Raw genomic sequence first — 13,055 nt, 5'->3', positions numbered from 1 at the left:
TTTGCACATGTAATGGTGGTGGAGGTTAAATAAGAATTCGCACTACGATGACACTTAGTGCAGGGCTGTGTACAGAGAAAGTAACAGTATCAATGGCTACTGTCCCAGTCTGGGGTTCCACAGATAAAAAATGTGAAACTTGAAGGGTTATATCCAAAGAAACCCACAAAGATCTAAGATGAAGCAGAGGAGGACAGTTAAGGGAACTTGGATTATTATTCCAAAGGAGGAAATAAAAGAGTAATGTGACAAATTTCTAAATGAACTTGTTTACAAAATAGAAACAGACTCACAGACATAGATAACAAACTTGTGGTTACCAGGGGGAAAGGAGGCGGGTGGAGGGATAAATTGGGAGTTCAGGATTTGCAAATACTAACTACTATATATAAAACAGATAAACAGCAAGGTCCTACTTGGGTCTTGGGGAACTATATTCAACATCTTGTAACAGCCTATAATGAAAAAGAATATGAATAGGAATATATATTTATATGTATAACTGAATCACTATGCTGTACACCATAAATTAACACAGTATTGTAAGCCAACTATACTTCAATTTAAAAAATAAATTAAAAAAAAACAAAGAAACAATAAATTTCTAACACAGAGAGGACTCAAATGAAGAATAATAAGTATTTCTGCTCATCTTCCTTACTCAGTAAAATGTTCATGGTATCCAAATTACAGCATAAAGGATTTGAGGCATATAAAAGGGAGAATTTCTATCCAGAGAAGGTTGGGAAAGAATTGAATCGCTCTGCTAGAGGCTGTGAAGGGCTTTAAAAACCAGTCATCATTTTGGTAGAGTTCTGTCTAGAGTCAGCGTTATTCAAGGAATGATACTGTGAGGTTCCCAGTTAGCCCCCCGTTTCTGCACATCCGGGTGAGCCACTACATGAAAATAAAGCAGAGGATGGTACACCAGTGGAAGAGCATGTAAGCCAGGGCAGGAGTGGAAATTAAAGAGATGGCATTTTTGCTGAGTACCTAGGGTATCAAGCAAATTTATTTTTTAGTGTCTCTGATAAGGGGATTTCTTTCTTTCCATAGACCACCCCTTACGATGAGAAAAAGCGTAACCTTGGGACTCGACGTCCTGAGTTCAAGTCTTAGCTTTTCTTCTTACTGTGTAACTTTGCAAAAAGCATCTTAAATTCTTTGACAGTATGTTTCATCATCTGCAAACAGTGCATAGATATATCAATGTTACAGGGCTTTAGTGGGGACTCAGGGAAATGTTTATGAGTTGGCTAAGCTCAGTGGCACACCATGACTGCTTTAGATGTTGATTTTCTTCTCCCCCAAATTGTGCTTCTGAACATCCTCCAGTTTCAGAAGCTGAAGTCATTATAGCATCGTCAGCTGAGACCCTTACAGCCTGAGAAAACATCAGGGCCTGGCTTAGTTTTAGGTAATAAATTCCTCAAAGGCAGAACCGGACAGAAGTGAGTGAAATTCCAGGCAGGTGTGGACTTGTCGTTTCCCATTCAGCAGTTGGGCTGTGAATGATTCTGCCATCGAGACATACTCCGGAAGGGAAGCTTATTCTTCCTTGTAGTTGCTACAGATGTCTGCACAGCCTCCTCTGCATCCAGGCGTAAATGGTTTGCAATGATTTTAGACACTCCAGCAACGTATATTAATCAGGATGAGGCTTAGAGGACATAACAAAAATACCCAAAATACAGTGACTTAAATAGAGAGAAATCATTTCTTTCTCACATAATAGTACAGGGCTGATAGGGTGGCTTTGCCCTCTCCAAGGTGTGGCTTCCACCTCTGAGTTCTAGGCAGCTCCCTTGCACTGAGAAGGTCATGTCAGGGAGCACACCACACACCGCTGCGGGGCACAGCGCATAAGTCACACATACTTCAGATCACAACTCATTGGCCAAAACTTAGTCACATGGCCACACTTGTTACAAGGGAGACTATGACATGCAGCCTCACGCTGGGAAGTCCTGTGTCCATAAAAGCTCAGGAAGAGAGGAAGAATGAATGTGGAGGTGAGACCACTAGCAACGTGTGTTCCTTAAAATTAAGGAGGGAACGTTGTCTAGATGGTTTAACTCTTTCTTCAAAAACGGGCTACATTTTTGAATGTCCAAACAACATACCTTTTAACATGACACTTGATGTGGTGTGGATCAAGTTATGGATAAGATGCAATGAATAGAGACCGTAGCAACAGAAACTGAAGTAGTAAGTATAAACCTTCTTGTTTGTGTAACAGAAACTTGAGTCATCGAGTCTTACTGAGGCCAAGCTACATCTGGGAAAATCTGAATATGCTGACCCAGAAAAGAGTTGGAGAAAAGAGCCCTGTTGGAACAATGACAGCACTTAGCCTCGATCTTTCAAAAATTCAAAACTTATGGGGAGGGCCCCCTGAGCAAGCCTGGACTAGCCTGGAGAACTCCAAAAGAAGAAAGAGCCCCACTCTGACACAGAGTTTATGGTTTTTCATAAACCATACCTGGGGTTTCATACACCAGGTCAGATGAAGCAGCAACACCCCCTATTTGACTGGGAGAGAGTATCTCTTGGGTCAAAAAATAGTAATTCCTATATTGTAGTCAAGAATGGGTTAACCATATGCTGTTTTGCAAAGTCCTAATGGAAATCTTTTCCAACCTATTTAAGAGACTTTCGTATGCTACTTTATTTCATTATCTGAGCTTCCCACTTATTTCACTCTCCTGCAGGAAATGCAGAATATTTTATCATTAAGTGCATATTCATGAACTTAAAAGAGTTTGTCCTAACCTCACGAATGTTTTCATTCACAATTGGTTCTCTTCTCTGACTACAGAGGGGTTTCCCCACTTTTTCTAACAAGAACAAGAGAATACACAGGAATTTTTAGACCTTTCAAGAGTAGAAGAAAACCAAAACACAAGCAAACCGAAGATCAGTCCTCACCACTTGTTTAATAGCAACATAACTAAGAGGAAGTATATCCCTTGTCAGATTCGACAGAAGAACTGGAGAAAACTGCTATGAATTTAAAATAAGAAATCACTACTAGTTTTTAAAATCCTTAGGTTAAAAAATTTTTTTTTCTGATGGAGAGAATTCTGGACTAAGAAGGCAGAAAATTAAGTTTGAGTCCCAGATCAGCCAGTAGCTAACTGTGGACTTGGGCAAATCCCATATCTTTGGACCTCAAATTTCTCATTTGTAAAACCAGGAAGTTGAAAGATATTTCTAAGGTCTTTTCTAATTTTAATAGTCCGTGAGTTAATGAAACTGCTAGTTTCTGAATTTTTAAAAAATTCCCAAATCACAAATGTCACAGAATCATATTAATTTTTTTTCCTACTTCACACACAAATTGGTGAATGATAAATTTCCCCCAAACAGTTAGGGGGAAATCCAGATTCTGAAGATATCTCGTAAAGTTAACATTTGTAAAGGAAGAATTAAACTGTATTCTGAAGTGTTCTCTAGCCTTTAGAGATGCATGGGTCACTTTATTGATTCTTCGTGTCAAAAAAACATATTTGGATGATTGTTCCCTCCAAATTTGGATTATTTATGATTCATATCCTGCTGCCAGTAAGATGTTTATAGCAGGTGATCTCCCCATTTATGTCAGTTTCAAAGGATTGAAGCTAATTATGGAATTGGTCTTGATTATACTTACGCTAAGTTAAACTTGCCCCAGTGACATTACAGTGAACGCCTGACTCCAGTCTCATCTCCGGCAGCATCAGTCCACCAGGGAGGGCTCTTCCTAAAGCACGGGTGATAGCGCTTTGGCAGCTCCGTAAGTTTCACTGCCTACTGTACGAGCTATGCCAGGACATTTCACTCCTCCTTGGCTTTACGAGGGCTGCATCCAATGCCATGAGTGTCAGTCCTCACCATCACTGTCAGGATACATTTACGCTAATTCTCAACAGACCTCCGCTCTATACAGATGCAGTCCTAGAGGCCAGATTCAGAAAATAGACGGAAATTGTATGCAAAGAGAAAGGTACCACCTTCTCTGGGGAGAAGCAGTCCTGTCTCAGAGTATGTGCTGAGTTTCAGGAGAAAACTCCACAGTTGTACCAGGTAGTCTGGACTTTTTCCTCCCCTTATTCCCTCCCCATCCTCTTATTCTTGCCCTGCAATTCCTGATCCTCTTTAAGAATTAACTAAATTCTCCCCTTGTCTGGGAAGCCTTCGCTGTCTTGTCCATCTCCCCTACAGAGACAGAAGTTTTCTCCTCTGTGAGCACATAGTCCCCACGCCTTGCTGTACCATATCCTCTTCTGTTGTCACTGACCCCCGTTGTGTCCTTTAATCCCTCCTAGTAGGATGACTAGTTTGCTGGCTCTTTCTCCCCAATAAACCATAATCTCCTTATGGGTAAAAAGTCAGAGTCATCTCTACCTGGGATTCCTAGGACCAGGTCTGTTTACTTTAAGTGTTTAGCAAATGCCTGTTTAGAGGAAAGTTACCTTGTTGGTGTTAGAGCAGGTACAGTATTTAAAATGTATCCAACCAAACTGCCTAACTGTAGCATCAAATGTCAGCTCATGTTCCAAAAATACATATCATACACAGTCATTTTCAAAGAAAGATAGTGGATGGATAATTGAAGTTATTTCTTTTTGAATTGGGATGAAAGTTTCATTTTCTATTAAAAAATTTCAGAAGTACAGGGTATGAAATACTTTCCAAATACTGTTTTGTATTCTCTCTCTGTAAATTTCCTTGCTCCCACACCTTCAAAAGCCTCAATCTTCCCCCCTGCAAATGTAAATCAACTAAATTCTAAAATGAAGAACTGATCCCTACTGACTAAGAAAAATGTAGTCCTTTACACAGGAATGGAAATTCCCTATTTCCAGAGATCAGCAATGGACTTAAATCATCTGCTCTCATTTAGGAAGGACCAAGGCATCCACCAAATATGTTAGGTAATGAGGATTTCTCAACTGTGACACCAAGGACACTTTAGGCCAGATGACTCTTTATTGGGGGGTGGGGTCATCCTGTGCATTGTGGGTTGTTGAGCAGTATCTCTGGCCTCTACTCACTTGATGCCAGTAGTAGCCTCCCAGTTGTAACAACCAAAAATATTTTGAGACACTGTCGAACAGCCCCTGGGGGGGCAAAATTGCCTCCAGTTCAGAACCATTGCCCTTAATACACTAAGAAGGTCGATACATCAGGTTTAGAACCAGTCATACACATAGCAAATACCAGCTCTACCACTTAGAAGCCACGTGCCCTTGAGCAAGTTACTAAACACCTCCACGCTTTAGTTTCTCATGTAAAAAATGATGCCAGGAGGATGCACTGTCACAGTCCTTGGAAGACTAAATGGGAAATGTAGATGAAATGCTTAGCATAGTACCTGGTATATTGCAAGTTCTTAATAGTTAATATGCATTATTGTTATTTATTACCATACATCACAGATCAATTTTTGCTGGAATTAAAATACCACTAAATATACTTTAATATAACCCTGAATACAGTTTGATTTTTAGAGTTCAGAACAAATTCAGGCTCTTCCTGTCCCTTAGTGGCTTCACTGTGAACCGCAAGAGCTGTGGAAAAAGCACACAAGACTTTCAGATAATCAGATTAAAGTGGAAGCAAACTGTTCTGGTTGTGAGACTCTAGTTGTCCTCCAATATCTATGCTGCCTTCTTCCCCAATGATAACTATTTTAAAAAGTTGGCAACCCCAAATACAGTCATATTTCCCAGACTCCCTCCCAGAAAGGAGGGGGTGATGTGACAAAGTTCTGGTCAATGCAATGGAAGCAGAACTTATAGGTACAACTTCTGAAATGTGTCTGTAAAGGGAGCGGGTCTGCTCCTTCTTCCCCTTTATCCATCCTGCTGCTTGGAACGTGGATGCAGGAGCACAGGTTAGGACCACGTCAGTAAGAACCACGCCCAGTAGATGATGAAGTGGAAAGTTGGAAATAGCCTGGGTCCCAGGTATCTGTAGTCTGGCCCTGCCGAATCAATTCTGAACTGACTACATCTTATTTAAGCCACTGTTATTTTGAATCTCAGTTATAGCCAAACAGATTTCATGTTTAGCACTGTTTTAAAAGTATGATACCAAGCAGTGAGCAAGCAAGTTCCAATATGGCTCAATATTTGATTAAACTGCCTCTTATTATACCCAGCCAACCCAACCCATAGCCTTCGGCCACATGGCTGAAAATTCAAAATGTTGGTTCTTTGCCCTTTTAGTAAAGAATTCTGAGCAAGACTAACTCCAGCTAGAACTAACCAGTTGCAGAAACGGGAGTGAATGTAGTTCTGTCTATGGTTTGCAACCTACGTTTTTGGAAAAGCCTATTAAATTGGGGGCCTTTTAAGAAGGAAAAAGTTAACTGCTTCTGTTCCCAAACTGAACCCTTTTAAAAGAGAATTGTTGATTTAGCAGGAGATAAATCTGTTCTCAGCCTCTGTCATATGAGAGTTTTCTGACAGACAGTGGGAGCCAGCCTAGCAACAAAGATCAGTCAAAGGGTTGCCATCTCATGAAGCTCATTTTCTAAATAACCATAAGGGGGGGGGGGTCTTATAGGCTGGATTGCGGTCCCCAAAATTCATATGTTTAAGTTCTAATCCTTAGTATGTCAGAGTGTGACTAAATTTAGAGATAGGATATGTGAAGAGGTAATTAAGTTAAAATAAAGCCATTAGAATGGGCCCTCATTCAATGACTGGTGTCCTTATAAGAAGAGATTAGGACATGGACACACACAGAGGGAAGATCACTTGAAGACTCAGGGAGAAGATGGCCGTTTAGACACTGAGGAGAGCGGTCTCAGAAGAAATCAGCCCTACTGACACTCGGTCTTGGACTTGTAGCCTCCAGAACTGTGAGGAAATAAATGTCTGTTGTTTAAACCACCCATCTGTGGTACTTCATTCTGGCAAACTAATGCAGGTAAGCAGGGATGAGCAGAAAATACAACGGTTAATAAGTAAACCACAAGCCTGGCTTGACAAAGCCTGTGATCATTCAAGCCCTAAGGCCACCCCTGGAACCCAAATCCTCCACCAGCAGGAAGGAAGCTGAGAAAGAGAACATGATTGTCCCAGGTCTGCTTCAGATGGGGTCCAGGAGGATAATGGAAGAAGAAAGCTCCTGCCAGAATGTAAGAACCAAGAGCCACCAGCTGCCTTAAGCAGGAGACTTACTCATCTTTATTCCCTCTTCACTCTGGTACAGCAGGATTTGAGAACTGTTACAGCCTGATGACTGAGGAGTATTTGCCTTCTCTCCTCTTCCAAATAGGAGTGCATGATACAGTTATGAGGGTACTACTCCTGTTAAGATAAGACCAGAAAAGTATGCACCTAAAAGAAACTCTATTCTGACCTCATAGAAGGGAACAAGTGTCACCCATAGATCCTAAACTTTGAGTTTATTGCAATAACTGGATGGGGTTTTGAATTGAATCCCTTGAGAGCAGGGGTGAATGTGCTTGGAGTGTGAAAGGGAGATACACACAGCTATTTAGGTTTCTGCATGGATAGACCCTGGTAGAGATTGTTGGATGTCTCTAACTTTGTTCTCTGCTTCTTCCCCAGTATTAGAAGTCCAAAATTTTAGCTGCATGCCTGGCTGCGTGATATTTTCATAGAACCCTCTGGTCAAAGCATTTTGAGAGACATGTTGTTTAGCCCAGCAATTTGGTAACATTAACTCCATCAATCAGTGAGTGGGTGTGGAGTTTTGGAGTTAGAAGTAGACGAAAGAGAAGCATGAACTCTTTTTAGAAGAAATTACCTGAATTCAATCAGAAGTCACTGCAACGACCCAAATGAACCACTTCTTATTCTAGCCCACTGGATTAACCACATTACTTTTTCCTGTCACAGCAAGGCTAGTTGCAGCCTAATTTAAATCCCTTACACATTATAATTCTCTGCTAAGTGGAAGTAAAGAGCACATGGTCTTGGTCACCTACTAAACACATGACATGAGGTGTAAATTCATTTATTTGAACCTCAGTATTAAAGGACTTTCTTGAATTTAAATCATCCGATTCCAAGTCATGACTTCAATACCAAACAGACATGTCCTGGAGAGTTAAGAGACCTTTTCAAAGACAAAGGAGGCTTCTAACCTGCTCACAATTAGCCATTACATGCTACTAGGGGTTGTTTCATTGGGACTGCCACTCTCAATTAACCAATGAGAAGTGAATAGAAGAGTGAGTAATCAAAATTAGGTACACATGTTACCAATTATTTCTGTTAGGGAGTGTAATGAAATTGTATGTTTTGCTTTGCTTTTTCTTTTTTCTCTAGTTCCAAGAAGTTATTTAAACTAACATAGTGAGGGAACGTAGCTCAAACATAACTTTTTCCTTCTAAGTGTAAGAAAACTACTGCATCAAAGCTCCTGCAATTCTTCACCTATATTCCACTCTAACCTCAGTATTTGCTCTGCAGTGGAGCTGTTCAGAACTCCTTCTGAGGGCCTCAAAAATAACTAGGTGAGGCTCTTTGTGATTCAAACATAAGACTCATACTTCTTTTCTTCACTGAGCAATAATAGAGATTATTTAGCCAAGAAGACAGAATTTTCCTCTTGTTCACTAAAAAGGAAGAATATTCACTTTCTTTGCTGTGATTCACTAGGTTTCTGACTGGTAGTATTTTACTGGGGAAATGGACAGGAAAGAAAGGAAAGCCACAATGATGATACATTAAGCTGAAAAGATCTTTAGCTTAAATCTGCATTTGGAGCTGGTTAAAATAGCCATCCCCTGAGAATTGCACTTTAAATTTGAATTTCCTGGACCAGACAGCTTGAAATTTTATATTTAATTGTGTATTTAAATATGCATATTTAAATGTACTTATGTACATGTGTATTTAATTATAGATTATTTTAAATTTGGGGGTTGTACCAAGTATTTGATATAAATTGAGCATGAACGAAAGATAGACATTAAAGAAAATGGGTCCCATTAAATATTAATCCTGTTTATCTTCATTTGTAGTAAGAAAGAAGTATAAGAATCCAGATATATTTGGAAACTGTAATTTTTTCCCCTATAAATATTATCCACCTCTTTCTAGACTCTGTTGAAACAATTGTCTTCCTGTGGCTTTGTTTCTGTTGGTTCAACAGAGATAGTATGAGAATTTGTATGACTTTAAACTCTTCCATGGAGCATGGAGATACCATAATATATAGCTGATCCAAAAGTTAAATAAGTTTCCATGACCAGCCCTTCTTACATTTACCAAGAACGCTGAGAACTTGAGTCTTTCAGTTATGGGCAGAGCCAAATCAAGAGTTCATACATTTTTCAAGCACAGAGACAATCATGTTGATCAGCAGTCCAGAAACCTTTTCTGTAAGGGCCAGATACTAAATATTTTAAGGTTTGCAGACCATAACATCTCTGTTGCAACCACTCAACTCTGCCCTTACAGTGAGAGAAGCCATAGACAATATGGAAACCAATGAGTGTGGGTGTGTTCCAATAAAATTTTATTTATGAAAACAAACTGCAGGCAAGATTTGGCCCTTGGGGTCTATAGTTTGCTGATCCCTGTTTTAGCTCTAAAAACCACTGGTTCTCTCTGATCATTTTTAATTTTCCATCTCATCACCCCAGAATATAATCAAAGAGTTTGACGTTGAGGAGCAGAAGTTCAGACTTGAGGAGAATGATCTAGAATTATCTGGGGAGCTTGATAAAAATATTGATTCATATGTCCTCCCTCCAAATTTTTGTTTATATGGGTCTCAGGAATAGGAATTTTTTTAAGGTTCCCCTAGTTGATTTTGATTCAAAGTCAGGTTTGTGATTTCTTGATCTAGATAATGGCCCTAGCTTTTCCAATAACTTTCTAACATAGGGAGTATCACCTATCTTATTAATTAATACTAGCTGCTACAATAGCAAACCCGGAATCTCAGTGGCTTAACCCAGTAAGTTTATTTCTGTCTCATGTCACTCTCCTCTGTCTCATAGCTATACCACTGAAACTCTTGGGAAAAGAAGGAGTGAAGGAAGCAAACTATCTCTTGATATCTTTGTGCAAACAGGACAGACATGGCACTTCTGCTCACAATTTATTGGCCAAAACTACTCACATGTCTCTAACCTTAACCACAAGGGAGGCTGGGAAAAGGAAAGAAGTACATTAGGATAAGCTGGAAATGCCTATGACACATTGGCCATATTTTTATCTGATTCACCATCTGTAATTCTAGGATACCACCTGCCTTCTCCAGATACACAGAAAGAACAGGTGCTCAGAAAGCACTGGGCTATTAAACTCTGAGCAATTCTGGAATGGACAGTTTAATATCCAAAACTGTTACTTATAGCTGGCTTTTTTTTTTTTTTTTTGCAAAGTTTAGATTCTTGAAATTCTGGAATGGAGAGCATTTTTATAAATCAAAGTAGGTTTGAGGGGTTTTTTTGTTTTGTTTTGTTTTTTTAGCTAGAAATTCACTGTATAAAACTAGGGCTGTTATGATCTCTGGCTTCTGAGTTAAATACACACAGGTAGGTGTCATGGCAAAAGAAATGAGCAGATTGTCCTCAGGTGTGCAGTTACAAAGGTTGGGTGTTGGTTTAAGTAATACCATGTGTATCCATGATGCTCTGTGTTAGAAGATTAAGAAGATGTGTACAGACTGCCATTTCCAATCCAGGAGCCAGAGCAGCCAATTTCCAGGTGGGAAAAAAAATATCTAAATGAGAAGCATCTGCTTGAATATTTAGAGACACAGATAACATTTCAAAAGTTATAACCCCTCAAAAGAGGCTTCTTCATCAAAGAGAAAAAAACAAAGAAATGCTATAGATCTTTAAGCTCTTAAAAGAGAAAACGGGGATTTTTACTAAAGGAATACAGATTTCAATTAGATGTTTGAAAAAGCCCCCAAATATTTCAAGCTGCTTGTAGTCGTTCCCACATAGAAACTGTGATAGCATGTGAAACTATTGACTGAGGAAGGTTTAAGATTCTGGGAGGAAGAACCAATGAAGTACTTACGAAAATCACAGTTGCATTTACCAATGATGATTTATGGTTTGTGATTGTCCATGTACACCAATCCAATTATTCAAAGTAAGAAGAAATGCTAATCACAAAAAGGTCTTGTCCTTCAGTGTATAGCCCTTTCTCAGTGTAAACTGTGATCTTAAGTATTGCACAAGGTGGTTTTCTTGAACAGATTTGTGAGTGATAACTAAACAAAGTTGCTATTTAAACCCTGCCTCTTAACCTTTCATCTCAGGGCCCATATCTGAATCCCCTGTTTATTAACTTGATAACTCCCTCACCACAGCTATCTTTCAGTTGATAGAGCAGTCTCAGTCTTTCGGAATTATCAGTAACCTGGGAGAAAGCACAAAGTATTTGCTCAGCCAGCATGGTAGTATTTGGTGGTTTCACCATCTCCAAGGGATCTTGGCTTATGTACAGCTGTAGCTATGACAAGGCTGTCTGCAATAATTTCAAGTGTTGGACTCTATCTAAATCTGAAAACCCTTTCATAATTGTGCAAACACATAAACCTGGCAAATAAACTGCCTTTTTAAGTATAATGGAGTTATTCACCAGGAAATTGTATGTTACAAATAACTTATAGCACTAGGGCTTATAGCCAGTGGCTTCCTCAGAATCTTCAATCCAACACCTTTTAAAGAAAATAAAACAAGATTTATAGACTATTAAGCTGAGAAGGATATCATTATTCATATGGAAAGAGTTGAGGTTTTTGTGAGGGCTTTTTTTCTGGATTTTCTTTAGAATACTTACATGCCTATATTTCACAATTACAGAAAGCTTACATCCAAGGTTCATTTCCAATGGAAAACAGGTCAATAACCCTTCTCTAGATAAGGATTTCAAACTGTGAGCTATTATCTAATAAAACTACTTAAATTGCTAATTAAAAATGATTTAATATGCAGAGATCAGGAGTTTATCATTCATAAGTCACAAAGCCTAGAACAAGTATACCATAACTATATAGTTTAGAGAGATAATTTGTTGATTGCAATTTGTCACAAACAAATGACTTTTCCTCTAATTTCAAGATCAACAGGAAGATTCTGAGATTTTACCACTTACTTAAGGCCATTAAGTTCAGAAGTCACAGATATTTAGAGCGGACGTGATCTTGAGGGATTATCTAAAAAGAGCTTCACTTTACAGATGAAGAAAAGGATTTGTGAAAAGAACAAAATCCAGGCTAGACTTCTCCAGTCTGACTGTACCTGGCTCTAATCTTACATCACATTTTCCAGCTGCACATCAATAGCAGAGAGCGGTTTTCCACATATGCTTTGGGAAACTGGTAACCAGAAAGCTGTTTGAGTGATAGGCATTCATAAGTGCTCCTGAAGGAATCAAGGATTGTTGGTTTCAAAATAATCCAACTGTTATTCATCAGTGTGGAATGACAACTTTTTGCTCATCTGTTGAAATTTAGTTGCCTTAAAAATAACAAATATTTTCCACTTGTTCCTAATTCATTCTTGTTAACAGTGACAAATGACTCATTGAGAAATGACTTTTGACAGCTTCCAATTGCCTGGTGGATTTTTATAACTGCCTTTTATTGGGTCAAGGACCAGCCATGTGTAATCCTTTGGGGCCATTATTGGGTATAAACTCTGTGGCAACTGCACTTGCTACATCATTCATTTAATTGGTTCAAGTCGAATGTCAGGGAGACCAAAGTTAACACGCTCATAGACAGGACACCTCATCACAAGCAGGAAGGAGAGATTCCTGCCCTTGATCCCAAGAAGAACTACGTAGGAGAACATGTAGACAGATTGAATCGAATCCATTACTGATATTATTACAGCTTAATCCCAAGAGTATGACCTATTGATGAAAGGCTCCTCGCACTTATTTCTATATACAAAGGCCTGCATATCTATTTCTACAAACTTATACAAGATAGAATCCTCTGAGTCATAAGATTCTGGAGCTCTAATGTTATTTCACAGATGAGGAAAGACATCAAGAAGTCTGAATTATTTACTCAAGATCATACAACTGGTTACCAGCAGAACTCAAGTGAGAACTCGT

At 39.1% G+C, this 13,055-nt stretch overlaps 1 long non-coding RNA gene across 1 annotated transcript in view; it reads left to right on the top strand.

Moving 5' to 3' along the window:
* LOC116667738 overlaps positions 1-13,055 on the top strand; it is a 158,297-nt gene that overhangs the window by 97,314 nt on the left and 47,928 nt on the right. The window lies entirely within an intron of this gene.

Source organism: Camelus ferus, chromosome 12 (genome assembly GCF_009834535.1).
Source record: "Camelus ferus isolate YT-003-E chromosome 12, BCGSAC_Cfer_1.0, whole genome shotgun sequence".
Taxonomy (NCBI): Eukaryota; Metazoa; Chordata; class Mammalia; order Artiodactyla; family Camelidae; genus Camelus; species Camelus ferus.
This window is presented reverse-complemented; position numbering and strand designations above follow the sequence as displayed.